The sequence below is a fragment of the Thamnophis sirtalis genome, unplaced genomic scaffold (genome assembly GCF_051295495.1).
Source record: "Thamnophis sirtalis isolate CommonGarterSnake01/CBP01778 unplaced genomic scaffold, rThaSir2_p1.2 scaffold_6, whole genome shotgun sequence".
In the NCBI taxonomy this organism is placed as follows: Eukaryota; Metazoa; Chordata; class Lepidosauria; order Squamata; family Natricidae; genus Thamnophis; species Thamnophis sirtalis.
The window spans coordinates 11,056,926-11,084,544 of record NW_028261386.1 but is presented as its reverse complement, the minus strand read 5'-3'; the positions used below and the strand labels follow the sequence as shown (position 1 = coordinate 11,084,544).

The 27,619-nt window shown below is 43.6% G+C and overlaps 1 protein-coding gene across 5 annotated transcripts in view; it reads left to right on the top strand.

Annotated features, from left to right (window-relative positions):
- The window catches only part of AUTS2 (activator of transcription and developmental regulator AUTS2), a 1,079,640-nt gene that overhangs the window by 828,729 nt on the left and 223,292 nt on the right, over positions 1 to 27,619 (top strand). The gene's annotated exons all lie outside the window — the stretch shown is intronic.

The following is a 27,619-nucleotide window of genomic DNA, read 5'->3' as shown; positions in this document are numbered from 1 at the left end:
TTGGTGGGAAGGTAACAGAGTTCTGTGCACCTTCAGCATTGAATCATGCCAGCCACATGACCACAGAGACGTCTTTGGACAGCGCTGGCTCTTCGGCTTTGAAACGGAGATGAGCAACTCCCAGAGAGACAAGAATGACTAGCACATATGTGCAAAGGGAACCTTTACCTTATCCTATCTAAGCATATATGATTCTGCAGTGGTCAGAAAATGTTTTCTGTTGGAGTTGCCTGGTTGAGGTTACAATTGTTGAATAAGCATCTTTCCCATCCCTTAACCCATCAGAAAAGGCTTCCTCATATGAATTCACAGATAACCTAATTGTCTGAATTCGAAGTAAAACCAATATCCTTATCTGTACCATGGATAATATCAAATTGCTTTTATAATGCTTTTATGTTGTAAATTGTTTGTCCTTCCCCCACCCCTTTTGAACTGTGAGCCGCCCTGAGTCCCCCCAGGGAAAAGGGCGGCATACAAATAAAGTGAACTGAACTGAACTGAAATTCTAGAACAGATAAACCTTGTGTGTGAGTGTGTGTGTGTGTGTGTGTGTGTGTGTGTGTGTGTGTATTTGCCTGGGCGCATATGGATTTTCTCCACATGCTGATTTATTCATGTTATTATTTATTTATCAGATACCTTGGTGGGGTACAGAAAATGATTAGAAACATAAGCATAAAAACATTCACCGTGCAATAATGAAAATTACATGAACCTCGGCAAATAAGGGCCACCTTTATCAAAACTCCTAAAGATTTGTTTCCTCTGCTAGATTTAAAAAAAACCGAAACAAAGCGGGTATCTTCTGTTTTGGAGGGGGAAAAAATAGACTTGAAAGATATAAAGAGTTGAAAATACAATGCTTGCTTCATAAAAAATGAATTCAACAGCAGCAGAATGGGACAATCAAGACCACGACACACTGCTAAAAAAAAAAAAAAAAGTCAACCCCAAAACCTTGCTGAATTTTTTTTTTCTTCCATTCCCGGCAAAGCTTTGCTTTCAGAATTCCTTTCAAAGCAGGAGATAATTCCAGTGCAATTTTCACAGTCAGAATGTGAGGCTCTTCTCTCTATTGAGTTACGAGGCAGCTACCGCTCCTTCTGTGAATGCCCTCTCGTTACTTCAGTGACCCACACTTTCCCTGGCTTCCCACTGGTGTGCAACACAATTATCCAGCGATGTGCAAGAGAAGAAACTTTAGCCACCTCAAACGCAAGAAGAAAGGACCACCACGGAAAGTCTGTAAGAAATTCACCATCTCCCAAAGTAACGGGAAGCCTCTAGTAGTAGAAAGATTAGACTTTTTTTTTTGCGCGGGGGGGGGGATTGTTAATAATAGCAATAGCAATAGCAGTTAGACTTATATACCGCTTCATAGGGCTTTCAGCCCTCTCTAAGCGGTTTACAAAGTCAGCATTATTGCCCCCACAGTCTGGGTCCTCATTTTACCCACCTCGGAAGGATGGAAGGCTGACTCAACCTTGAGCCAGGGGGGATTAGAACAGCCGAACTGCAGAACTGCAGTCAGCTGAAGTAGCCTGCAGTGCTGCATTTAACCACTGCGCCACCTCGGCTCTCTAAATTTCAGCACAACATTAATGATAGATCAGCGACGGCAAATCTTTTTGTCGTCATGTGCCGAAAGCGTGTGCGTGCTTGTGACAACACGCACCTGCAGGCCTGCACCCATAATGCAATGTGCGCACAACATCCTCATGTGCTCCGCTCCCCACGCATGCATGTGCGACCCCCCCTGCACCCCAAAAAGTAGGCTGCGGGGGGCACTGCTCCCCCTGCTCCCCGTGCATGAGCATACGGCCCACCGCATCCATACATGCACAAGCATCTCCTGCATGCGCCCCACTCACCCATGCATGCGCGGCAGAGACCTGAAAATCAGCTGCCTGGTGGGAGGCACGCACACATGTGCGGTGGAGCTAAGCTGGGGCGACGGCTTGTGTGCCCGCAGAGAGGGCTCTGTCTGCCACCTGTGGCATGTGTGCTATAGGTTCACCATCATGGTGATAGATCATCCATGCACTACCTCCTTTTGCAAAAATGACTTGACAATAGGCCATGCCCCATAGAAGCATAAGCATAGGGCTGTATGCAGCAGCCTGATCCCTAATGCCACAAATCAGAGGGTTGGACTAGAAGACCTCCAAGATCCCTTCCATCTCTGTTATTCTGTCCTGTTCTGTTTTAAAATCCCACTGGCCTACTTCTTCAATAGCTATTCTTTCGGCTCCTGGTATATAGGCTTTCCACGCAATGGGTAGGGATTAAAAAGAATTTCATGGTAGATCCTCCTGGGAGCTAATTTATGTGTTGTACTGCCAGCTGATCCACTCTGAAGCAGACAAGAGATGGAACAAAATGTGGCTAGCCTTTGTCCCATCCAAGATGAGATTCGGTGGTGGCTTCATTTGTTTTTTCAAAGGGTAGGATGTGATTGAAAGTCTACTTTGCCTTTCCTATTATTATTATTATTATTTTTTTAAAGAATGCACTGAAAGGTGTGTGGCGTTCATTGAACAAGACTTATTTCCTGGACTGACGTTGTCTGCCCCAGTATTATCAAGGGAATATTTCTATGGGTTGTTTCATTCAAACGAGACAAGACTGGATTTTATTCTTATGGATTTGATCTTTTATCAGTTTGGGGTAGTGCAGGGATCTCCAAACTTGGCAACTTTTTAAGACTTCTGAACTTCCAACAACTTTAAGACTCCACGAACCTTAAAGTTGCCAAGTGTGAAAATAAATGAAAATACTGTACACTTCTCCACCAAATGTCATTTACCAAAAAGATATAAAATTTGGCAACGTCAAAACTTCTGGACTTCACCAACTTTAAGAGTTGTGGACTTCAAGTCCACAAGTCTTGAAGTTGCCAAGTTTGGAGATTCCTGGTTTAGTGGTTAAGGCACTAGGCTAGAAAGAGGAAGACCGTGAGTTCAAATCTCACTTTAGCCATGAAAGCCAGCTGGGTGATTTTGGGCCATTCTCTCTCAGTCCGACCCACCTCACAAGGTTGTTGTTGTTGTTGTTGCTGTTTTTGGGAAAATAGCAGGAGGAAGATGTGTTGGATGTGTTTTCTCCCTTGAGTTATTTGTAACAATAATAAAATAAATAACTGAGAAAAGGAAAAACAATAGAAGAGCAACTAAGATGATCTGGCTCTTCAGCTTTGGAACAGAGATGAGCACTGCCCCCCAGAGTCGGGAACGATTAGCACATATGTGCAAGGGGAACCTTCACCTTTAATGTTGAGGAAGAGGAAATGTTGATATGCACAACTAGAAAAGAATCAATTCAACTGCAGATGATTGGAAGGACTTTGCTTTAGGCTTGTTCTACTATTATTATTATTTTGTGGTGGGAGAGGAATGAGGAGAGGACTTGAGTGATCCCCAGGAAATCACTCAAAGGATAAATATAGCCCTTAGCTCTCCAAGAGTTTATACCCCTCTTGTAGAGAAAATAAATGAAATACTGTACACTTCTCCACCAAATGCCGTTTACCAAAAAGATATAAAATTAGCCAGTTCCCCCTTCAACTATTATAGAGTGTCTTTGAAAGAATTAGCCCTGATTTTTGTGTGCATCCTATAAGCTCCTTAGGGCAGTTTTTCTCAATCTTGGCAACTTTAAGAGGCTATGGCCCCTGGGACAGACAATGCCGGCTGGCGGCTCCCCAGGGGAGGGCCTTCTCTGTTGCTGCGCCGGCCCTGTGGAGATCCGGACCCTTACCACTCTCCCGGCCTTCCGTAAAGCCGTCAAGACCTGGCTGTTCCGGCAGGTCTGGGGCTGTTGATTGATATCCAGCCCTGCTTAGATGGAATAGGTGACATGAATTTTAATACTGTATTTTTATTTTTTTTATCTCTATTTTTTAAAATTAAATGTTTCTTGTCTGTTGTGAGCCGCCCAGAGTCCCTATGGGAGTGGGCGGCATACAAATTCTAATAAACTTGAAACTTGGCTGGGGAATTCTGGGAGTTGAAGTCCACATATTTTAAAAGTTGCCGAGATTGAGAACCAGTGTTTTAAGCCAGTGGTCACAAACTGGTGGTGTGTGAGAAAATTTTGGTGGTCCGCAGAAAAATTACTTGCATTTTTTATATTGCACTAATTCAGAGGTCCTCAAACTATGGGCCCTGGGACAGACACATGCAATGAATGTTTGTGTTGCTGCAGAGAGTCTCCCCCTTCGGGGTCTTTTTATGTGGGTCGGAGAGGGGCAGAAATTCTGACTTGGTGTCTGCTTCGGCCTCCCTAGTGAGAGGCTTTGGCCGAAGGCTGGAGGGAAGCGCCGCTGGTGGCAAAGAGCTGGAGGGCTTTGTTCCAGTGGGACTGCATCTTGGCCTCAGTGAGGTGCTTCTGCTGAGCCTCCTTCTCAGTCAGATCCAATTTGAACTGAGCTGTTTTGCCAACTCTTTCTCGTGGTGGCTGCTTAGCTCCAACAACTGCTTCCTGTTGGGGCTCCTAAGGAGCCTGGGTGGGAGTCGAGGAATGGCTGGGAGGGGAAGGGCAAGTAGAGGCTGGTGAGGCACCCCTCAATGTGAGTGACAGCGAATTGGCCATGCCCACCCAGTCACACGACCACCTAGCCAGTCATTAGGCAGATCATATTAGTGGTCAGTAGGATTTAAAATTATGAATTTAGTGGTCTCTGAGGTCTGAAAGGTTGGTGACCCCTGCTTTAAGAAATACTGTATTTTTCAGAGTATAAGATGCACCATGATTTTGAAGAGGCAAATTAAAAAGAAAGTTTTTGCACTCTGCAGACCTCCCAAAAACGGCCCAAAAGGGGCACGCATAGCCTTTAGAAGGCTTGTAAAGTGCTCCTGGGGACTTGGGGGGCAAAAACGAGCAAAAAACAACCCGTTTTTTGCTCATTTTTGCCCTCCCCAGGAGCACTCTGGAAGCCTCCTAAAGGTTCTGCATGGCCATTTTTGCAAAGGAGGTGGGGTTTCGGGAGGGCAAAAATGTTGTATTCAGTGTATAAGATGCACCCAGATTTTCACCCTCTTTTTTGAGGGAAAAAGGTGCATCTTATACTCAGAAAAATACCGTACCTGGAGTAGTTCACGATGGTCAAAATCCCCACTCACTTACTGGGGTAGAGACCAGCCCAACACACAATCTTGTCTGAGATTTTCGCAAAACAACTTTAATTTAAAAAAAAAAACACATTCTTAAAAGAAGCAGAGAGATGAAGTCTCCCTTTCAAGGCTTATTAAAGACCCCCCTCCCTTTCTCCCAGAAGCTAAGAAAGCCATCTGTTGGAACCTGTTCACATGTTTGTTTTCTACAATAAAATGCAAAATACTTCTTCCTGTTAGAAGATGATGCCATATGTCACTCTTGGTAACAAAACCAGAATGTTTATTAATGAACCCAATCAGAGGCAAAGATTTAGAAAGATTTAAAGGGAGCTGGGTTATTTTTCTATGTCCTTTTTTTTTTCCAATTCAGCATTTAAAAATGGGGTGGGGGGGGAATGCTGCAGGCTTTCTAATGTATTATCAATGGACTAAAAGTTTGTTTAAAAAAAGCAGAAAGCCTTGCTATGTTTTTCCTAGGAACTTTCTAATTTGGCAAATGGAAGGAATGGAGAGGCATGCCAGAGAGGAGGAATGGCACATACGGGTTTATCTGATTATTTCACATGTTGGAACCCGCAACAGATTTTGATTTGCAATTTATCTGCGATTAATATTTAATTTGATCCGTACAAGCCTGTTGTCATCAGTCCATCCTCTTCCTGGTAAGCTCATTAAAGAAGAAGATAGCAGGGGAAAAGTATTCTGCGGTGAATATAAGTAGATCTTGGCTGGGTTATGTTGTGTGATTCTGTTATTGTTGGAGATGCTGGCCCGATTCTGCCATTCTGCCATTGCCTTGTCTCCCCAAAAGAATTGAGGAGCTTAGTTTTCCCAACTGGAAATTTTGTGCACCTTTCTATGGTTGGCTCTCAATCATATAACTTCACCCCTTAGGGATGCCCTACTAATACTTCCATATCGGAAGCACCAAAAGGCTTTTGTGATGAAAGAATTTGCCAGTGATATCACTGTTTCCTGGGGGATGCCCAGTTGACGGTGCCTTCCACGTCTCCATGAAGTTACCCACCAAACTTGTACCCATTTATCTATTTGCAGGTGCCTGTTTTTGAATTGCTGGGTTGGCAGGAGCTGAAGTGTGTGATGGGAGCTCACCCGGCCCCACAGCAGCAAAGTTTCTCAAATATGAGGCTGCCAATTATTAGTCTCATGTTCTAACCTCCCGAGCCACCGTGCTCCTAGGGATATGCTAGTGTAGTGATTAAAATTTGTGGAAAAGCAGACTATGCTTCGATTTTCAGGGATGTTCTCCGTCTTTCTCCCCTGTGTGTCCTTATGACATTTTACTCAGAATCTCACATGTGTTAATGCCATCCAGAAAAGTTCTTCAATTAGATTCCATTGCCTCTAATGAATGAGATTTTATTTTCTACCTTCAAAGGCTAGGTATGGTTTATAGTAGGAACTTCATGAATTTTGCAATGGATTCCAGAATCAATGTCACTAAGATCTCCAATGTTGATCGCCTTGTTTAAAATAAATAAATAAATATTTAAGTTAGCTTCTGCTTCTTGATTAAGCATTGGCTATTATTTTCATTTTATACCTTTAAAAAAAGGTGAATTCTAAAAATGTAAAAGAATGAACCTAAAAGCTTATGTGAATTGTCTTGGTAGGGGTATACTTTTATGCTGCAAGCCAGGATTTCAATGACAAAATGTACAGCTCAGTTTCATGACTCAAACCCTGACATTTGCTACTGAATTCCTGACATCAGATACAAGTATTTAGAATAGAATAACAGTGTTGAAAGGGACCTTGGAGGTCTTCTAGTCCAACCCCCTGCTTAGGCAGGAAACCCTGCCTAAGCAGGGTTTTGGACAACTGGTTATCCAAAATTTTATTTAAAACTTCCAGTGTTGGAGCATTCACAACTTCTGGAGGCAAGTTGTTCCACTGATTAATTGTTCTAACAATCTGGAAATTTCTCCTTAGTTCTAGGTTGTTTCTCTCCTTGATTAGTTTCCACCCATTGCTTCTTGTTCTACCTTTAGGTGCTTTGAAGAATAGCTTGATCTTCTTTGTGGCAGCCCCTGAGATATTAGACTCTAATTTATCTATCTATCTATCTATCTATCTATCTATCTATCTATCTATCTATCTATCTATCTATCATCTATCTATCTATCTATCTATCTATCTATCTATCTATCTATCTATCAGGATCTGTACTGTGATGTCACAATGCATGTTTTGCTAATTGAATGTAAATCAGGATCACTTTGTAATCTGAGTGAATTTCAGTTCATTTTCTTCCTTATAGAAAAATATCCAGGTTTCACGGAAGGCCCTTTATCATATTTGAATGTATTCCTGGGCCCATGTTCCAAAATGCAGTGGGCAGGCAGGGCCATGGAAAAATTATAAATTGTTTGGACTTAGCTATCTCAATTAAAATGAAATATAGTTAATAGGGTTACTCCAGCCTCATGTATTTAATAACTCTTCATCCTGCCCATTAAAATTTAGCAAGAACAAATCTTGATCGCAGAAGCTATGTCGAAGACATACAGTACTTTTATGGGGCTGGGCAGCTCTATCTGCCAAACCAAAAAAAAAGAACAACAAAAACCAGCTGATCTGTCTTATTATGTCATCCAACATTTACAGTCTGTTCTCTCAGGTTGACCTTTGCTTCCTTGGTTTAAGAGATCACCAACTCTTGGCTGTCTCCTTGTATTTCCAGCCGCCAAAAAAAGGCCAATGCAATCCTGGGTTGCAGCAAGAAAGGGATAGCATCAAGATCATGAGAAGGGATAATACGGCTTTGTACTACACAAGTGAGGCCACACTTGGAATATTGCATCTAGTTCTGGTTGCCACACTATATATAAAAAGCCATGATGAGATCTTGGAAAGTGGGTAGAGAAGAGCAACAAAGATGATGAAGGGTCTGGGGGTGGGGGTTAAGTCAGAGGATGAATGGTTGAGGAGCTAGGTATGCTTTTCCTATCAAATAGAAGGATAGGGGAGACATGATAACTATCTTTCAGTATTGAGGGTCTATTACAGAGAAGAGGGGATTGCTTTATTCTCCAAAGCACCAAAGGACAAGACAAACAATAATGGGTGGAAGCTCATTAAAGAGGATCCAACCTAGAGGTAAGGAGAATTTTTTGACAGTGAGAACAATTAATCAGTGGAATAGCTTGCTTCTTGTATGGGTGTTCCATCACTGGATGTTTTCAAAAACAAATTGGACAGCATCTGATTGGGATAGCAATAGCAATAGCACTTAGACTTATATACCACTTCACAGTGCTTTATAGCCCTCTCTAAGTGGTTTACAGAGTCAGGCTATTGCACCCAACAATCTGGGTCCTCATTTTACCCACCTCGGAAGGCTGAGTCAACCTTGAGCCTGGTGAGATTTGAACTGCCAACTGCTGGCAGTGGGTGATCAGCAGAAGTAGCCTGCAGTACTGCACTCTAACCACTGTGCCACTACGGCTCATGGATGGCATAAGGCTCTTGCTTTGAGAGGATGGTTGGACTAGAAAACCTCCAAGGTCCCTTCCAGCCCTAGGATTCCATGAATAAAGTTTGTTTAGGCATTTTCATTTTCATTCCCCTTCGATTTGTCATTTGATGGCATCTACACTCATAAATTTCCAACTGTGCAAGACACCTGAAGCCAATAAAGTTTCCCACTTCACCCTCATGCACGTGCCAGGGAAAGATTTGTTCCCAGACTCACAGAAGCCCTCATCAGTGGAACTGAAGGAACATGCAGAAGCTTGTTCCTTGCGGCTGTTGGCATCCAACACCAGAGATCCCTGCATGCAGGGAGACCCCTCTTGCATCCTTCTCGCCGTGATGAAACTGTGTTCTTATTCTGGCTGCATAGTTTGGCTTGTTACCGAGCACATGCTTTGCAGATTAGCCTGTTTGTACAGCCAATTGAACATGTGCTCCATTAAAAATTAAAGCGTCCTGTTTTGAGAATGGTACAGGAGACATCAGCTGCCATCGTGCAGCAGACATGGGAAGCCCCTTGAGCCCATTATCGTAGGTTACAGCAAATGTTAAGCTGTGCCAACACCATTCAATAATGCAGTTCATGCAGATGGCTGCTACTACATCTACTCACAGATGTGGCCTCCTGTCCCTGAGGTTGCAGTATCACAGGAGTTGTCGGGAACCATCAGATCTGATGCTGACAGGAGCAATCACCATTTGTGTCTAGGAGGGGGGGGGATTTTTTATTTTTATTTTTTGGGCCTGATGTACTAGCTGAAGGAGAAATAATAATGCTGCGTAAATGCAACCCTCCACACTTCCCCCCCCCAAATAAAAAATGATTTATGAGAGCAGCAAAAACATTCTTTAAAAAAATAACCAAATAATAAGGAGTGTATATCTTATCAAAGATAAAGGAATTCTTGGAAGATTCGTTCATGAAACTTACCAGAATAAGTGACTTGTAGAAGTTGGTACAAATTAGTCCTGAGATAAAGAAGGATAATTTCTACTAGAGACAAGATCCTCCTTCTCACATCAAAATGTTATTCCTCCCCCCCCCCTATAGTTTTTCAATCCCTTTTTAAAGGGAATAGGAGGAATCCATTCTGCAAGTAGTTGAGTTTCACAAAACTGGTTTGAGAGGGGAACATCGCAATAGCTCTTAGGCCTATATACTGCTTCACAGTGCTTTTACAGCTCTCTCCAAGCAATTTTACAGAATCAGCATATTGCCCCCAACAATGTGGGTCCTCATTTTACCCACCTCGGAAGGATGGAAGGCCGAGTCAACCTTGAGCCTGGTGAGATTTGAACTGCCAACTGCTGGCAGCGCGTGATCAGCAGAAGTAGCCTGCAGTACTGCACTCTAACCACTGTGCCACCATGGCTCAACATTGTTTCATAAGAACAGTCAAGTCCAGGTCAACAAGTCTGAGACAACCCAAAGGTGCTTTTTCAGGAGGCAACTGGATTTTTTGTTTTTTCTTTGAGAACGTTTTGCTTCTCCACTATCCTGTCAGAGTTGAAGAAGTTTCTTGGATGAGAAGCGAAACATCTTCAAAGGAAAAACAAGAAAGCCCAGTTGCCTCCTGAAAAAACACTTTTGGGACAACCATGACCTGGATGACTGAGAATCTCTACAGACCTTAAGTCTTTAGACAAAAACAGAGAATTTGGTGCTGAAGTCAGCACCATGGATAGTTCCAAGTGAGCAAAACTTACCGAAACTGTGGCCTACGACAGCGGGAAGATGTTTCTGCCACGAGATACAAGAGGTCCCCAACTTACGACCATAATTGGTTGTTAAGTGGGTCACCATGTGACTATGCTCTGTTTTACAAGTTTGTGGCAATAATAAAATAAATATTGATTTCCTGGGGGGGGGGAAATGTCATAAATTGTGGTCATGTGACTGTGGGACTCTGCAAATGGTTATAAAGGTAGGCCAGTTGCCAAGTATCAAAAATGTGGCTATGTGACAACGTGTCTGAAAATTTGGGTTATAAGTGATTTTGGGGGGATTCATTGTAACTCCAAAACTCAAGGACAACTGATCATAAGTCAAGGACTATCTGTAAAGCCAAAGAAAATCTTAAGTAGACCTTCCTTTTCTTGGCTGCCTCTATCACTATGGATTCAACTCCCAGAAATTCAACATAATTGCTCTGAGTTCTGCAGGTTGGAATCCTGCAGGTTGAAGGCTCCGGAGAGCGAAAAACTGCCCTACAGCCAAACCGGAAGTCACCATTCCTGAACTTCCGGGTTGCCCGTAGGGCTGTTTTTTGTCTTCTGGAGGCTTCAGAGAAGCTCCTGAAGCCTCCAGATGGCCTCCAGGGGGTAGGGATGGGGAGGCTGTTTTCGCCCGCTCTTAGAAAGCCTCTGGAGCCTAAGGGGGGCAAAAAAAGCACACCAAATGTGTGGAGGGGGTGCTGGTCACCGTGACCCGTCAAAACCGCGGAGGACAAAATCGCGCTCAACGAAAGCGCCCATGTGACGTCATCACAGCGCGACGAAAAAAATTAAAAATTGAAATAAAATTAAAATTAAAGCAAGCCGATTCACATAAAGGTAAGGGTTAGGTTTAGGGTTAGGGTTAGGGTTAGGTTTGGGGGGATTAGGGTAAGGTTTTCGCTTTATTTTTACATTTTTCGATCACAGTGCGATGTTTTCGTCGCACTGTGATGACGTCAAATGCGCGCTTTCGTCGAGCGCGATTTTGTCCTCCACGGTTTTGTGGTGGAACCGCTGGTCACATGTGCACGAGCACACGGGGCGATGGCACATGCATGCATTCTTGTTCGCGTGCATAGCATCCCCCCTGCGCTCCCCCCGCTTTTGGCACGCGATCCAAAACAGGTTAGCCATCACTGGTCTAGACAGTCACTTATATGACATGGTATAGGTTCTCCTGATCGTCCAAGGTCCCTTCCAGTTCATTCTATTCTACATTTTTTTCTACAAGATAGGTGGACTTCAACTCCCAGAATACCCCAGCCAGCAGTGTATTCTGGGAGTTGAAGTCCACACATCTTAAAATGTCAGAGATTGGAAACACTGCCCTAGAACCTCTCCGGATATATCTAATAAGTAAGAAGGTTATAGATTTCGTTTGGCATGATTCTGTTCACTAACTGTATGCAAATAAAGGATTGGACTCCGTTAGAACTGGCTCATCACTGGGATTGGGCCTCACAGCTGGCATGAAATGCTCTAATCTTCGCTACTGGTTCAGAACTGGAAGCAGGTGCGCGGCGCTTCTGCGCATGTGCAGAACCTTCTTCAGAGCCGAGGTGGCGCAGTGGTTAGGGTGCAGTACTGTAGGCCACTTCAGCTGACTGTTATCTGCAGTTCAGCGGTTCAAATCTCACCGGCTCAAGGTTGACTCAGCCTTCCATCCTTCCGAGGTGGGTGAAATGAGGACCCAGACTGTGGGGGCAATATGCTGACTCTGTAAACCGCTTAGAGAGGGCTGAAAGCCCAATGAAGCGGTATATAAGTCTAACTGCTATTGCTATTGCTATTCATGCGCAGAGCATCCGTAATGACGTCTGGGTGGGTGGGCGGAGCCTCCCACCCCTGCCACTACTGTTTCGCTTGACCTGGGGCGAACCAGCGGAATAATCACCTCTGCCTCACAGAGGTTTTACTTTTACTATGGGATTTATCAGGGGGCTGTTTTCTTGAATAGTATATTTCATTGGTTTTGTTTTTAGAGATCTGTTTCTCCAGATCCTTTAGGAGAAGTAGAGAAATAATATAAATATTACTTTTTTAAAAAAATATATTAAAGTCTCTGTTTGGTCGATGTAGGTAAAAATGTGTAGAAAATTTTGATCATTTTTAAAAGCAGAAAAAACCATATTGATTTAATACTGAATATTAAGGAAATTTACTTATAAAAGCTGTGCTGATTAAGGGTAATTGTGGATGAAAGAGAATACTGCAATTTTTAATAGCAAAAAATTAATTACAATAAATCTGGTCAAATTAAATTAAATTAAGTTAAATTTAGTTAAGTTTTGATTATTGGAGGGGGGGAATGGTATGATACAGGATCCAGTCAAATAAAAGAGGGATAATGATAACAAGGTATATATATGTATGGGTACAACATAAGGAAACTTAGTGTAAATTGTAAACAGTGATCTGGAAAGGAGGATTAGAAATGTTTGTTACTAAATATTAGGGATGTTTAGCTAGAATAGGCCATAAGGATTTAGTGTTATTGGAGGATTTTAGAAATAGTAAATGAAATGCCAGTATGTGGTTATGTATTAAATCTTGGTATGTTTTATGATGAAGGACGTTTAAACAACTATAGTCAAATGAAAATGGAGGTATGATGATGGTAACATGTATAAATATCTGAGTTAAAATACTTGAGTTAATATGAATTATGCTTGATGACTGTGGAAGAGATGCACGAAAGTCTTTTGTAACCAACTGATACACTTTCTACAGTATGTAAAGAAGGAGGATTCTTTGTGTTATGTTTGCAAAATAAAAAATAATTTTTTTTATTAAAAATAAATAAATCTGGTCAAATAAAGATTGACCAGAATAGAATCTCACTAAAACAGACAGGGAAAACAACGACAAATTTGAACTGCTGTGTTTTCCCCAAAATAAGACAGGGTCTTATTTTCTTTTGAATCCCGAAATAAGCATTTGGTCTTATTTTCGGGGAGGTCTCATTATTTTTGAGGTGCAGGAGGCGGCAATTTTGATCACCTCATGGCTGCTGCTGTGTTGCACTATTTTGGGGGAGGGCTTGTTTTCAGGGGAGGGCTTATTTTAGCATATGCGCTCAAAAGCCCGATTGGTCTTATTATTCGGGGAGGTCTTATTTTGGGGAAAACAGGGTACCCTTTCAAGCTTAGAACCGTGGGTTAGAAATGAAGAAGTGATGGTCTTCGAACCAAGTACCTCCACTATCTCTCAGCTTTAAACGTATTCACGAGCATAATTGCTAGGCCTGATTTATTTTACCTATCTTGAATCTTACAACGGCTAGCTGGCTGACTTTCCAACAGGCCAGCTGGAGATAATAGCCTCCTTTTTGCAAACCTTTCTGTGCTACTTTCAGCAAATAACCTTTGAAATAGATTTTGGAATCATTTATCTCTTACAAATGTATGGCAGCAGGGTGCAAGCGAGTAAAGGTTGAACAGCTTTCTGCTTCTGAACTCTTCTGCTTTATCTTTCAAAAGCTCAACTCTCGGTGCATCCAAAATCTGCAAGACTGAGAGCTTGATCAAGGGGGGCTATTTTTTTTTACCTCCTTCCAGAAGGAAGGAAATTGCTTCTCCACAAAGACAGAGTAAGATCTTTCTCTTTTTTCCTGCAAGGACCTTGGCGTACTCTAGGGGTGGGTTCCGGCAGGCACTACTGCCTGTTCGCTCATGTGTGTGCTTTGCGTTCGCGCGCATGCACAGAACTCAAAAAATAAGATGGTGGTGCCTATGGCTCCGCCTTGAGAACCGCTGCTGGCTCCAGCGACCTAGGCTGCCAAACCACAGTCGATTTGGCCAAACCAGCCCAAACCGGTAGGAACCCACCATTGGAGTACTCATGTCTAATGATCTAAGTGCCAGAGCTCAGTGTAATAGCATTGCCAAAAAGACATTAAGAGTTGTTAATCTAACAAGCGAAGCTTCTTCTCCGGTAATATTGAACTGCAAACTAGGGCATACAAAACTATTACTAGACCAATTTTTGAATACAGCTCATCTGTCTGGAACCCGAACTGCATATCAGACATTACAATCGAACGAGTCCAGAGATATTTCATGAGAAGAGTCCTCCACTCCTCAGCTCGCAACAGAATACCTTATGCCACCAGACTTGAACTTAGAACTTCACCACCTTGGATCTAACCTAAGTGTAGTACATAAAATTATCTGCTATAATGTCCTACCTGTCAATGAATACTTCAGCTTCACCTGCAACAACACATGAGCACACAATAGATACAAACTTAAGGTAAACTGCTCCAAACTCAATTGCAGAAAATATGACTTCAGCAGCAGAGAGCCGAGGTGGCGCAGTGGTTAAATGCAGCACTGCAGGCTACTTCAGCTGACTGCAGTTCTGCAGTTCGGCTGTTCAAATCTCACTGGCTCAGGGTTGACTCAGCCTTCCATTCTTCCGAGGTGGGTAAAATAAGGACCCGGATTGTTGTTGGGGGTAATATGCTGACTCTGTAAACCACTTAGAGAGGGCTGAAAGCCCTATGAAGCGGTATATAAGTCTAACTGCTATTGCTATTGCTAACAGAATGGTCAATGCCTAGAATGCACTACCTGTCTCTGTGGTTTCTTCCCCAAGCCCCCAAAACTTTAACCGTAGATTGTCTGCTATTGACCTCACCCCATTCCTAAGAGGTCTTTCAGGGTCTTTCAGGGGCATGCGCATTAGCGTCTGGGTGGGTGGGTGGAGCCTACCACCACCGCCACAACCGGTTTGGCTGAACCGGGAGCAACCCACCTCTGGCGTAAGCACACCAGCATAAGTGCACCAGCGTGCCCACCGTCCCTGTCCCAATATTCCCTTGTATTCCTATTCATTTCATGTATTCATAATCATGTTTATACATATATCTATTACCTAATTCGTGCTTGATGAAATAAATAAAATAAAAAATAAATAAAAGAAGATGGGAGAGGGAAGAGACTAGGACATGTTTAACCAGCATGTCCGTGTTTGGATGTTCTCCGACATCCTTCCATCGACCCTTTCCTGCAGCCAGCTTAACATTTGCAACCTTCACTCCCGAGGATTGCATTTGCTGTCTTCTGCTGTCAGTTCCAATAAAGGAAGTTGGTCAGCTCCAATTCCCTGGAAGTGCCGCGCGGTGCTTTGTGAACTACATGCGCCTAAGGCACCTCATACATGATTTAACGTGCTTTGGAAATGTCAATAGGTGGGGGAAAGCAGGCCTCTCCTCCTTGGCTTGCTCAAATCCCTTTTCCGAGCGCCTGTCAATTTTGCAGAATGCCATGGTGGCTTTTTAAAAATTATTATTATTGTTATCAAGGGCTGTCCAGTTTGATACCTGTCTGACTGGCAGGGGTTGGGTCATCTCTGACTTTGGAGTTGTACGTCAAGCTGTTGCTGGGAGCGAAATATTGGCAGATTTCAAAAGTGTGCCTGGCAGCCAGCGAGTTATTTTATTTTGAAGACCGTGGCTCCCTTGAAAATCCCTGCTGGGAGTCTTTGGGCACAACTTGTAAACATCGTTCTCTGTCCTTCAAATATTTTTTGGCTCCGTGTTTCAGCTGGAAAAGAAGCTTCCTCTTCCCAATTATTTCAAACGGAATATAAACTTAAAGATACAGTTGGAGAGACGAGCCAGCTGTACTTGGGTAGATAAATCCCTTTTTCCAGGGCTACAGTCAGTGAAAGTCAGACAACTCTTAACTACAAAGAGTTCAGTCTTTGAAGCTTCCGTTTCTCATAATCTACCCACACACACAAAAAGCCCAGCTGGAATGACTGAAGTAGGTAGATAACAGAGTAATAGAGTTGAAAGGGACCTTGGAGGTCTTCTAGTCCAACTGTCTGCTTAAGCAGGAGACCCTATCCCATTTCAGAAAAGTGTCCAGTCTCTTCTTAAAATACTCCTTCCTTCTTTCCTTCCTTCCTTCCTTCCTTCCTTCCTTCCTTCCTTCCTTCCTTCCTTCCTTCCTTCCTTCCTTCCCTCCCACTGCTATTCTTTTCCTATGTGATATTGTCTTTCTCTTATATGATATTGTCTTTTCTTTCCTTCCTTCCTTCCTTCCTTCCTTCCTTCCTTCCTTCCTTCCTTCCTTCCCCCCTTCCCACTGCTATTCTTTTCTTATATGATATTGTCTTTCTCTTATGTGATATTGTCTTTTCCTTCCTTCCTTCTGTCCTTCCTTCCGTCCGTCCTTCCTGACTTCCTGACTTCCTGACTTCCTGACTTCCTTCCTTGTGCTATTCTTCTCTTATGTGACATTGTCTTTCCCTCCCTCCCTCAATGTTCACGTTCCCTCTTTTCTGTTCATTACTATTGCCACCAGGGAACAAAGAGTAACCAAAAGCTTGGCTCTTCAAAAGGATTCAGGGAAATGGATCAGTGCCTATCTAGTTAGACCACTCTTTATTCTGTAGCGATAGTGCTAGAGTGAATAATTTCTTAGAAGAGTAGAAGCTTAGTTTTAAATGTCACTTGGGCCATTTATAAGCCCTAGATAGCCACCAGGTGTAAGCTTTGTTATTGCCGTTGGCTGAAAGACAGGCCCACCCATGACATTTCCCAGGTCACAGAGATATTTTGGAAAGCTCAGCTGTTCAGCCCGAAGATTTAATTGACATATGGAATGGATGTTGAAATAAGAGCCTTTGATATACCAGAAGTGATTCCTTTGGTCTTTGGCTCATTTCTCGACTTCCTTTTCTAAGCTGTTGGACACCCCAGATTTTTTTTTGGGGGGGGGGGGGAGAGGGTTGATACAACATGAATAAATGTTGAATGGGTGGACTGTAACAGCATCTAACTAATGATGCCTATAACGGGAGATTAAAATAGGCAAGATGGTGGCTACAGCATCCCAACTGAAGTTGCATTCTTTCATACTTGTCTAGGTCACATGTAAGAGCTGTGGTGGCACAGTGGTTAGAATGCAGTACTGCAGGCTACTTATGCTGCCTGCCGGCTGCCTGCAATTTAGCAGTTCAGAGGTTGACTCAGCCTTCCATCCTTCTGAGATGGGTAAAATGAGGAACCAGATTGTTGGAGGCAATAGGCTGACTCTATAAACCGCTTAGCGAGGGCTGTAAAGCACTGTGAAGCGGTATATACGTCTAAGTGCTATTGCTATATATAAAGGGTAAGATGGGTTGCAAATAAATTTAATAGAATAAAATAAATACTAAAAAGGGGAAGGCTTCAATTATGATGCCATGGCCTCCTTCTAATCTATTTACACCACTGCTAACCCTCAATAACTCGTACAGTCAAATTATATCCTACAGGTGATGATCCAGGTAAGTTTCACTACAAAGAAGTCCTGTGCTCGTAATCCAAAGCATACCTGCAGCTAACTAAGCTGGATTTGTTAGGAGTTTCTTCTGAGCCACAGCTCTTACCTATCCTTCAATCATTCGTGGCCAATGAGTCGTGCAATGGCCTAGAGGTGGAGCTCTCACCTCACAATCAGGAGGCTGTGAGTTCGATCCTAGGTAGAGGCAGATATTTCTCTCTCTGGGCACAATGAGACTATATCTGCTGAATAAAACTCCACCTTGGCAACAGGAAGGGCATCCGGCCATTAAACACTGTGCTAGCTCCGTTCAGTTGTCCAGACTCCACTCCGCAAGGGATTATGGGGGTCATTAAACAAAGATGATGATGGTGATGAATCATTCCTGACCAACCATTCCAATGTGCGAGAATCCTAATGACCAACTCTCTTCTTTAGATTTTTCTCCCTCTTTTTATTGCTTAAAAGAAAGCCTTTTAACTTTAGCTGCCTAGCCATTAACAAAGATATGCCAGGCATGAAGCATCAGGATCACAACTCAAAAAGATGTAAAGCTTAAACCTTTACACAGGAATCTACTCAAGTAGTAAACATTACTAAATTGGAGGCAGATAAGGGTCAATGGAATTCAAGAAGGGTTGAGACTTGGACTGTTTGTGGGAATGTAATGACCCTAGGCTGATGACTTACTTAACTCTGCCCCCCCCCACCCCCAGCTGTGCCTGCTCTTCTACAGATATTGAATGGAGGCTGCCTACTGGGGATTACATGGATAAGCTCACACAGTTTTCTTGGCAAAGTTACGGAAGTGTTTGTGAGTGCCTCTGAACTTCCCAGACTGAGTGGGAAGCCACTGAAGCTCTGAGGTTCCCTAATGGTGTCTTGTCGCACTGCTACACAACACTATTTAGCTTTTTTTTTTTCTGAGATAAGCAAAGGTTGACTGGCTATTACCATCTGCTGTGTCGTTTACATTTTTCAGAATGTGGATTGCAAAGATACCTTGTACATTTTCAAGTTTAGAAAAAAAAAATATTAATAGCAATAGCAATAGCAATAGCAGTTAGACTTATATACCGCTTCATAGGGCTTTCAGCCCTCTCTAAGCGGTTTACAGAGTCAGCATATTGCCCCCAACAATCCGGGTCCTCATTTTACCCACCTCGGAAGGATGGAAGGCTGAGTCAACCTTGAGCCGGTGGGATTAGAACCGCCGAACTGCAGATAACAGTCAGCTGAAGTGGCCTGCAGTACTGCACCCTAACCACTGCGCCACCTCGGCCGCATATTCCAATGCGGTTAACTAGATATGGTGATATGGTCTCTCCTGGCTTTGGAAAGTTTAGAGGGCAGAAGTTCTCTTGTTCAGAGGTAGTATTCAGCCGGTTCGGACCGGTTCGCCCAAACTGGTAGTGGAAATTGCAGGTAGGCTTGTCCACCCTCCCCGGTTCTATGTCTTCTTATTTAGGGACGTTTTCAAGCCGTGCAAATGCATGCAAGCCGCAGCCGCGATCCAAGTGCATGCGCGGAAAGCCAAGCGCACGCGCGGACATTTGCAAACTGGTAGGGAAAGTGAGTGAATACCACCCTTGCTCTTGTTACATTGTGGTAGGACAAAGCTTCAGCGGGATGGGGATAAGCTTATTTTAACCGGGCTTGCTGTGATTCAGACCTCTTGCATTCTATATATACAATTCTTGGCAAGTTACATTTCATGTATTCTGGGGTATATGGATATGTTATGATTCTTGAAGAAATCAATCTTTTCTCTGAATGAACTCTGTCTCATAACTCTTAACTCCACTCTGATCCACATGCAGGATTGCAACCTGCATTTCTGGGTAATTTTTTTTAATTACTCACTTTTTGCACTTTTAATTCCTCACTTTTATTTTTCCTTATCTTAAAGTTGCCAAGGTTGAGAAACACGGATTTCAAGAGAAACTGCTTTCCCTTGACAGCTGTCATTTTATTTATTTAGTATTGCCCAAGTGTTCCTCAACTATTTAATAATATTCTCTCTTTCTCTTTCTTTCTTTCTTTCTTTCTTTCTTTCTTTCTTTCTTTCTTTCTCTACCCCTCTCTCTCTCTCTCTCCTCTGTCTCTGTCTCTGTCTCTGTCTCTGTCTCTCTGTTTCTTTCTTTTATTGGTTTCCTCCTGAAACAGCCAGAATGGTACATAGTTTGGCAATAAAATGGCACCTGTTATAAATGCCTTTGAAATCAGCTCTACTGCCAAAAGAATATAGATCTTTTCTGAACTGTGGGTTACAAACAACCAAGTTGCTAATACAATATAACCTTTTGGTGCTCTTAGCATTGGGTTTTCTTTTTTCATTCTTTTTAATTGTTTCAATAGAAGAACGTGCATGGATCAGCCTTGGATTGCTTAGCTCGACCAACAGAAAGTGCATGGACGAATGTTCATTCATCAGTGGCCATCCGGAGGCTCCCTGTGCTTCAGCGGGCACTCTATTTATAAATTTATTTTCCACTCCTCCCTCCCATGCCTATGTGGGTGCCATGCACTTGGTCCTTCCATACAATGTAATCTGATCGGCCATGCTGGTTTGCAAGCAGCAAGGCCAGCAAGGCCTCTGCCGGGAAGGTGACAGCTGTTAGCTACAGATAGTCAGCTCCAGACCCTGGCTGCTAAAATCCACTCATTCATTCTTGCCACAGATCGTTGCCCACAGCTGGAAGCTTTGCTTTTCAGTCTGCTGATTAGCTGGCAAAGGATCTACATACTGTATTAGCAAGGTCAGCAGCTGAGATAAAAGCTAAAGCCCTTGTCCATGGGAACTATTTTTAAAGAGATAGCCTTGTGCTGTTGTTAGGCATTTGAACACACTTTTCTTTCTTTCTTTCTTTCTTTTGTTCTTTCTTTCTTTCTTTCTAGGCTGGAATACTGCAATGTGCTCTACATGGGGCTGCCCTTGAAGAGCATCCGGCGACTTCAGCTAGTCCAGAACGCGGCCGTGCGAGTGATTGTGGGCGCACCTCGGTTCGCCCACATAACACCTATCCTCCGCGAGCTGCGCTGGCTACCTGTTGATCTCCGGGTGCGCTTCAAGGTGCTACTTGTCACTCATAAAGCCCTCCATGGTAGTGGATCTGCGTACTTGAGAGACCGCCTCCTGCCAATTACCTCCCTGCGACCAATTAGATCGCATAGATTAGGCCTCCTCCGAGTTCCATCTGCCAGTCAGTGCTGACTGGCAACTACACGGAGGAGAGCCTTTTCAGTAGTAGCCCCGACCCTTTGGAACGATCTCCCCGTGGAGATTCGTACCCTCACCACCGTCCAGACCTTCCGCACAGCCCTTAAGACCTGGCTAGCCCGTCAGGCCTGGGGATAAAGTTAATTTGTCCCCACCCGAATGATGAATGAATGTTGCTTACTATTTTACTTCTATGTATTGTTTGTGTCTATTGTTTGTACCCTCCCTTCCTTATTTTATGTAAGCCGCCCTGAGTCCCCTCAGGGAAAAGGGCAGCCTATAAATACTAATAAAATCCTAAAAATCCTAAATCCTTTCTTTCTTTCTTTCTTTCTTTCTTTCTTTCTTTCTTTCTTTCTTTCTTTCTTTCTTTCTTTCTTTCTTTCTTTCTTTCTTTCTTTCCTTCCTTCCTTCCTTCCTTCTTTCTCTCTCTGTCTCTTCCTTCCTTTTTTCTCCCTCCTCCCTCCCTGTTTTATATAATAGAATAACAGAAAAACAGAGTTGGAAGGGACATTGGAGTTCTTCTAGTCCAGCCCCCTTCTCAAGTAGGAGACCTTATACCATTTCAGACGAATAATTGTCCAATCTTTTCTTAAAAACCTCCAGTGTTGGAGCACCCACAACTTCTGAAGCAAGTTGTTCCACAGATTAATTGTTCTAACTGTCAGGAAATTTCTCCTTAGTTCTAGGTTGGGTCTTTCCTTGATTAATTTCCATCCATTGTTTCTTTTCCTACCTTCAGGTGCTTTGGAGAATAGTTTGACTCCCTCTTCTTTGTGGCAGCCCCTGAGATATTGGAAGACTGCTATCATATCACCCCTAGTCCTTCTTTTCATTAAACTAGACATACCCAGTTCCTGCAACCGTTCTTCATATGTTTTAGCCTCCTATCCCCTGATCATCTTTGTTGCTCTTCTCTGCACTCTTTCTAGAATCTCAATATCTTTTTTATACCCTAATCCTAATCAAAACTAAATGCAATCTTCCAAGTGTGGAATGTCTCTACACGGTTAAATGAAATCATATAGATATTTTTTTGTTTTCCAGGCAGGTAACAGAAATCCAAGAGGAGATGTCCGCATTAAAGCAATATCCAGACAATACTTGTTGAGGGGGAAATAATTTTAGATAATGAGACTTATTGATATAAAAGCCATTAATTACCTTGTTGTGTAAACACAAAATTGAACAAAAAGCTTAATTTCGGTTAGAGATCAGTGAAAATACATTTGTCCCTTCCCACCCTCACATCTATTTTCCCCCGTCATTCATGGGGCCCAGGTTCACTCCAATCATTTTGATACAGGTAAATTTATACAGGGCCATAAAGATGAATTTTATGTATATTATTTTAAAGAGATGCTAAGCCTACACTTCATGGTTCTCCAGCTGGGGTCTTCGTGCATTTTCTAGGGTCTCCATTCTCACTTAATCTGAAGCAACAGAGGTGGGTTTTGTCCCTCTGCAGCAGAGGTGGGTTCCTACCAGTTCAGACTGGTTCAGCTGAACCAGTAGTGGTTTGGCAGCCTGAGTCGCTGGAACTGGCAGCGCCCCAGGCCTGCCACATCCCCGAACCGGTTCTCCTATGGGGCCGCCATCTTGATTTTCAGTTCTGTGCATGCGCAGAACAATTGTAATTGCACAGATTTAACCCCCCCCCCGTTTTTTTAACATTTTGCGCATGTGCAGACCTATTTTTGTGCAAATATGTCTGGCATGCACATGAGCACAGCGAGCACACACACACATTTTTTTTTGCGCACACCGAACCAACAGTAGTGCCGGGAGCAACCCACCACTCTTCTGCAGCTGATATTCTAGTGACCTGATTGCATTGGCACCCAGGTTTTCCCATCTTCCATGTGTTCTTTTTTTAAACAGCATACACCGTACTTTTCAGAATATAAGACGAACCTTTTTCCCTCAAAAAAGAGACTGAAAATCTGGATGTGTTTTATACACTGAATACAGCATTTTTTTTGCCTCCCGAAACCTTGCCCATTCACCAAAATGGCTGCGCATAGCCCTTAGGAGGCTTCCAGAGTGCTCCTGGGGGCTGGGGAGGGCAGAAATGAGCGAAAATGGACTGTTTTTTGCTCAGTTTTGCCCTCCCCAGCCCCCAGGAGCACTCTGGAAGCCTTCTACAGGCTATGCCTGCAATTTTTTTTAAAACAAAATGTCCGTTAGAAGGAGTGTGTGTGTGTGTGTGTGTGTGTGTGTGTGTGTGTGTGTGTGTGTGTGTGTGTGTGATTTAATGCAAGTGGTGGTGGGTGAAGACTTTTGGAAAGATTATTGTACAGTGGGTGATTTGGATATTCATACATTTTCTGAATCACCTCATAAGTGAGGTGGTAAGTGCAAGAAGCCAATATGTCACTCATGAGAATTTTACCAAGATGTTCTTCTTTGAGAGACAAAAAAAATGAAAGCAATTTCTGTTCCATCAAAGTAAATGAGAATATTTGCAAGAAAAAAAGAGAAAAGCCAAAGACTATTTTTTGAGTGGTAAAATGCACGTGCCCAACAATTCCAGGCAATAAAGATGATAGGGAGAGACATATCACCAGTAGTGAAATTTTCACTCCTTAAAACATATTCAAAGACATAATAAAGCGTTAAAGTGAAAATATTGTTGAGACAGCTTTCATTACGCTTGTTTCAGGGCTCATTACAGCTTAAGTAAAAGTGACTGAGCAAAAGAGACATAACAATATCTGGGTTGAATTTCTATTAAGTTGGGAAAAGGCGCTGGGATTTTCCCCCCCTTGACGGTATGAGGATAAGGTGGCTGGTTTTCAATGGGGTTCAGATGCGGCTCTAGGCTGAAGGGCGTGAAAGACACCTTTTTATGGCCTGCTGATACTCCTGGGCCAGGGGTCAGCAACCTGCCTCTCTGGAGCCGCAGGTGGGTCTTTCATCTCTCTGCTGCGGCTCCCTGTTGCCAGTCGGCACCACAATTTTGAGAGGAGCTTCTGGCTGGAGGGGAAGCAGAGCATGCCAGGAGGAGACTCTGTGGCAAGGAGCAGGTTTTCTGGTCAGCTCCACAACTGATAGGGCTTTCAGTTAGGACAGGTAGAGGAAAAAGGACACCGTGCTAGGAGGAGACTCTATGGTGGGGGAACCAGACTTCTGATCACTCCAGAATTGAACAGGGGCTTCCGTTTAGGTTTTTTGTGGCTCTTTGAGTGTTTAAAGTTGCCAACCCCTATCCTGGGCATTGATCTGGAAACCTGGTTATGTGGTAGGGCTAGCGGTAAAGAAAGTGTTGTGAGAAATATCCATCTGGTTCAGTTCCAAGCTGGGAGAAAGACACTGGAAACATGGAGGCTGATTGGAAAAATGGTTTAATGATGAAGCAGAACCACATGGGTTCGAGGTTCTGGCCAGCTGACCACATGGAGTTGAGAGTGGGGGCGTTTTATACCTTCTCTTGGGCTTTGCACTTGAACTTCCTGTTCCTGTGCAAGAACATGCATTCTATTGGCTGTTGCAGAGGGTCATAGCTGGCTCTGTAGGTTGTCTGAGCTCTCAGGTTTAGTTGAAGTTTGGATTCTGATGCAATGTCCTTAAGAGATTGTGCCATGTGGTGAGCTCTGCGGCTAGTGGATTAATCCGATTATGTTCTGGAGGGTCATGTCTTAATCCCATCATCCTGGATCTGAAAGTCTATTGTTTTGTAGATAGGCTGTCCCAGTCTTTCTTAATAAGTACTGGGGGCTATTAAGAAAGGTAGGGGACTGTCTCTTTCTGTCTCTAAGAGCATGTTTCTCCATTCCTCCATTAGGGAAATATAATATTCTGCCTTTTTAATATTTCTCAAAATATTTCATTCTTCTAGGAGAGAGGGGGCTTACCTCAAAAGCATCTTGTGACACCCATCCCATTTGCCAGGAGGCCTCTATTATCATAAGTGGGCTCAATGCAGAATAGAATAGAATAGAATAAGAGAGTTGGAGGGACCTTGGAGGTCTTCTAATCCAACCCCCTCCTTAGGCAGGAAACCCTACACCACTTCAGATAAATGGATATCCAACATCTTCTTAAAAACTTCCAGTACTGGAGCATTCACAACTTCTGGAGGCAAGTTGTTCCACTGATTAATGGTTCTAACTTTCAGGAAATTTCTCCTTAGTTCTAAGTTGCTTCTCTCCTTGGTTAGTTTCCACCCATTGCTTCTTGTTCTGCCCTCTGGTGCTTTGGAGAAGAGCTTGACTCCTTCTTCTTTACGGCAGCCCCTGAGATATTGGAACACTGCTATCATGTCTCCCCTAGTCCTTCTTTTCATTAAAGTTTAGCCTAGAGCAGTGCTTCTCAGCCTTGGTGACTTGAGGACATGTGGACTTCAGTTCCCAGAATTCCCCAGACAGCCATGCTGGGAATTGAAGTCCGCACATCTTCAAGTCATTAACGTTGAGCAACACTGGCCTGGAGCACTTTGCTTCTGTTGGGCAATGGGCCTCGGGATTTTTTTTAAAAAAAATGAGATTCATGTTTCCGTTATTTCATTTCATTCAGGATTCCTTCAAGGATTCAGAATGGAAAGCAAGATTTAAAAAGCGGGGGGAGGAGGAGAAGTGTCCAGGAATAGCTTGCTTTATAGGTTTGGGGGGGGGGAGGAACCCTAGATCATTTCATGAAGGGAAATCAATTAAAAAAGGTTGACTGCGAACATTTATCCATTTAGCTCAGCCTGCTATTGAATTTTCATGATGGACTTCGACTTTTCGGGAGAGCGGGGCCGAGTTAATGGCAATTGTTCCCTTCTCTTCAAAATTTATTATCTGGTTTATTCAAAGGAAAACACTCCATCAAACCCAAGAGCGGCCAAAAGCCTATTGATAGGTTTTGCACTTGTGTGGGATCGGGGTGGGGGGGAGAAGAGAATTGGGGGGGGGGTTGTCGCAGATGTCCGGCCTTTGAAAAGAAAATTAAACAAGTATCTCATTACCCAACGCTTCGGTGATCCCTGGAGAAGGGCCGCCAAAGCAGCCAATTTAATGAGCTGGGAATCGCAAACACTGCCAAAGTTTACCTCAGGCCCCGTCTTTCTGGGGAAGGGTCCCCCACTATTTAGAGGCACTCAAGCAGAGGAGAAAGGATCCTGCTGGGCTCCTTCCTTTCATCCCCCCCCTCCCCAGCCAAAAAAAAAAGATGGAGAGAGGGTCGTATATTTCCTCCCCTTCTTCCTTGCATCCAGAGGAATTATGCGTGCTAATTTGATTAGGGGGAGATTTGATTAACTGGAAAATGAGGGCTTTGCGGAGCCTTTCGCACGCTTAATTTAGCCCTAGCAAAAGAAAAAGAAGAAAAGGGGGTTTGTGGGGTGGGGGGGTGGCAACATTGTGTCATGGAAAAAAAAAATTCCAAAAAGGCATATGGGAACCCCATTCAGTGGGGAAGACAGGCTTTGAGGGCCGACCCTATCAAGAACCTCCATGGTTCGTTTTGGCTTAATCGGTTTGGAGGGCTGGCTGGGGCTGCGGAATACAAATTGCGTTCGGCATTGCCAGTTAAACGGTTCAAGGAATAATGAGATTAATGTAGTAGGGAACTTAGTGGAGCAAAATGCTTTCTCTTTCCCTTTCTCTCCCTTGGTTTCTCTTTCTCTACCTCCCCAAACAACAAGGCCTAACTGGTTTCAATGGAGCTTTGTTGGAAAGCTGAGCAGGAGAGGGAGAGAGAGAGAGAGAGAAAGAGAGACCACATGTGTTTCTCTTTGCAGGCGATTACTTCTTACGGCTGGCAAACTCCTAGACTGAATCCTCTCTGTAAACAAGGAAATGAAAACCTCAGACCGAGTCTTTTGCAGACTCTGGAGGTAATATGCCTTAAATGAGCACACATTTTACTTTCCCCCACCCCCAGTTGACTATATCCCTCTTTCCCTTCTCTTGGCTCATCATTCGACCACTGTCTGCCTAACTCAGCCTTGTCAGGAAAGAAAAGCTATATTTTTAAAGTTTTAAGCCTGGCCAATGGAAAGCTACATAGAAATAGGATAGAATAGGAGAGGAGAGTTGTAAGAGACCTTGGAGGTCTTCTAGTCCAACACCCTGCTCAGGCAGGGAACTCTACACCTGTGATGGCAAACCTATGGCACGTGTGCCACAGGTGGCACGCAGAGCCCTCTCCATGGGCATGCAAACTGTCACCCAGTTCAGTTCCATTGTGCATGTGCGTGCATCTACCGACCAGCTGCTTTTTGGGTCTCTGCCGCACATGTGGGTGAAGCACACACATGTGTAGGAGGGCTGGGGGGGGTCACATGTGCATGCATGGGGGGCAGGGGGAGCATGGGAGGGTTGCATGCACATGTGCAGGGGTTGAGGCCCGCAGGGTGTGTTTCATGCGCACATTGCATTATGGGTGCAGCAGTGGTGGGATTCAACCAGTTCGCACCACTTCGGGAGAACCGGTGGTAAATTTTCTGAGCAGTTTGGTGAATTGGTTGTTGGAAGAAATCATTAGGGCAGAGAACCAGTTGTTAAATTATTTGAATCCCACTACTGGGGTGTAGGTATGCTTTCGGCACGCGAGGACAAAAAGTTTAACCATCGCTACTCTATACCATTTCAGACAAATGGTTGTTCAATCTCTTCTTTAAAATGTCCGGTGTTGGAGCAGCCACAACCTCTGTAAGCAAGTTGTTCTGTTGTTCCATAGAGAACTCCATGAAATTCCATCAACTCCATGTTCAACACCTTCTCCCCCCCCAAAAAAAAAATTGACCCACAAGGGAAAGAAAGGATAAAGGAGGAATAAAAGACAAAGGTAAAAGTTTCGCTCTTCCAGTCATG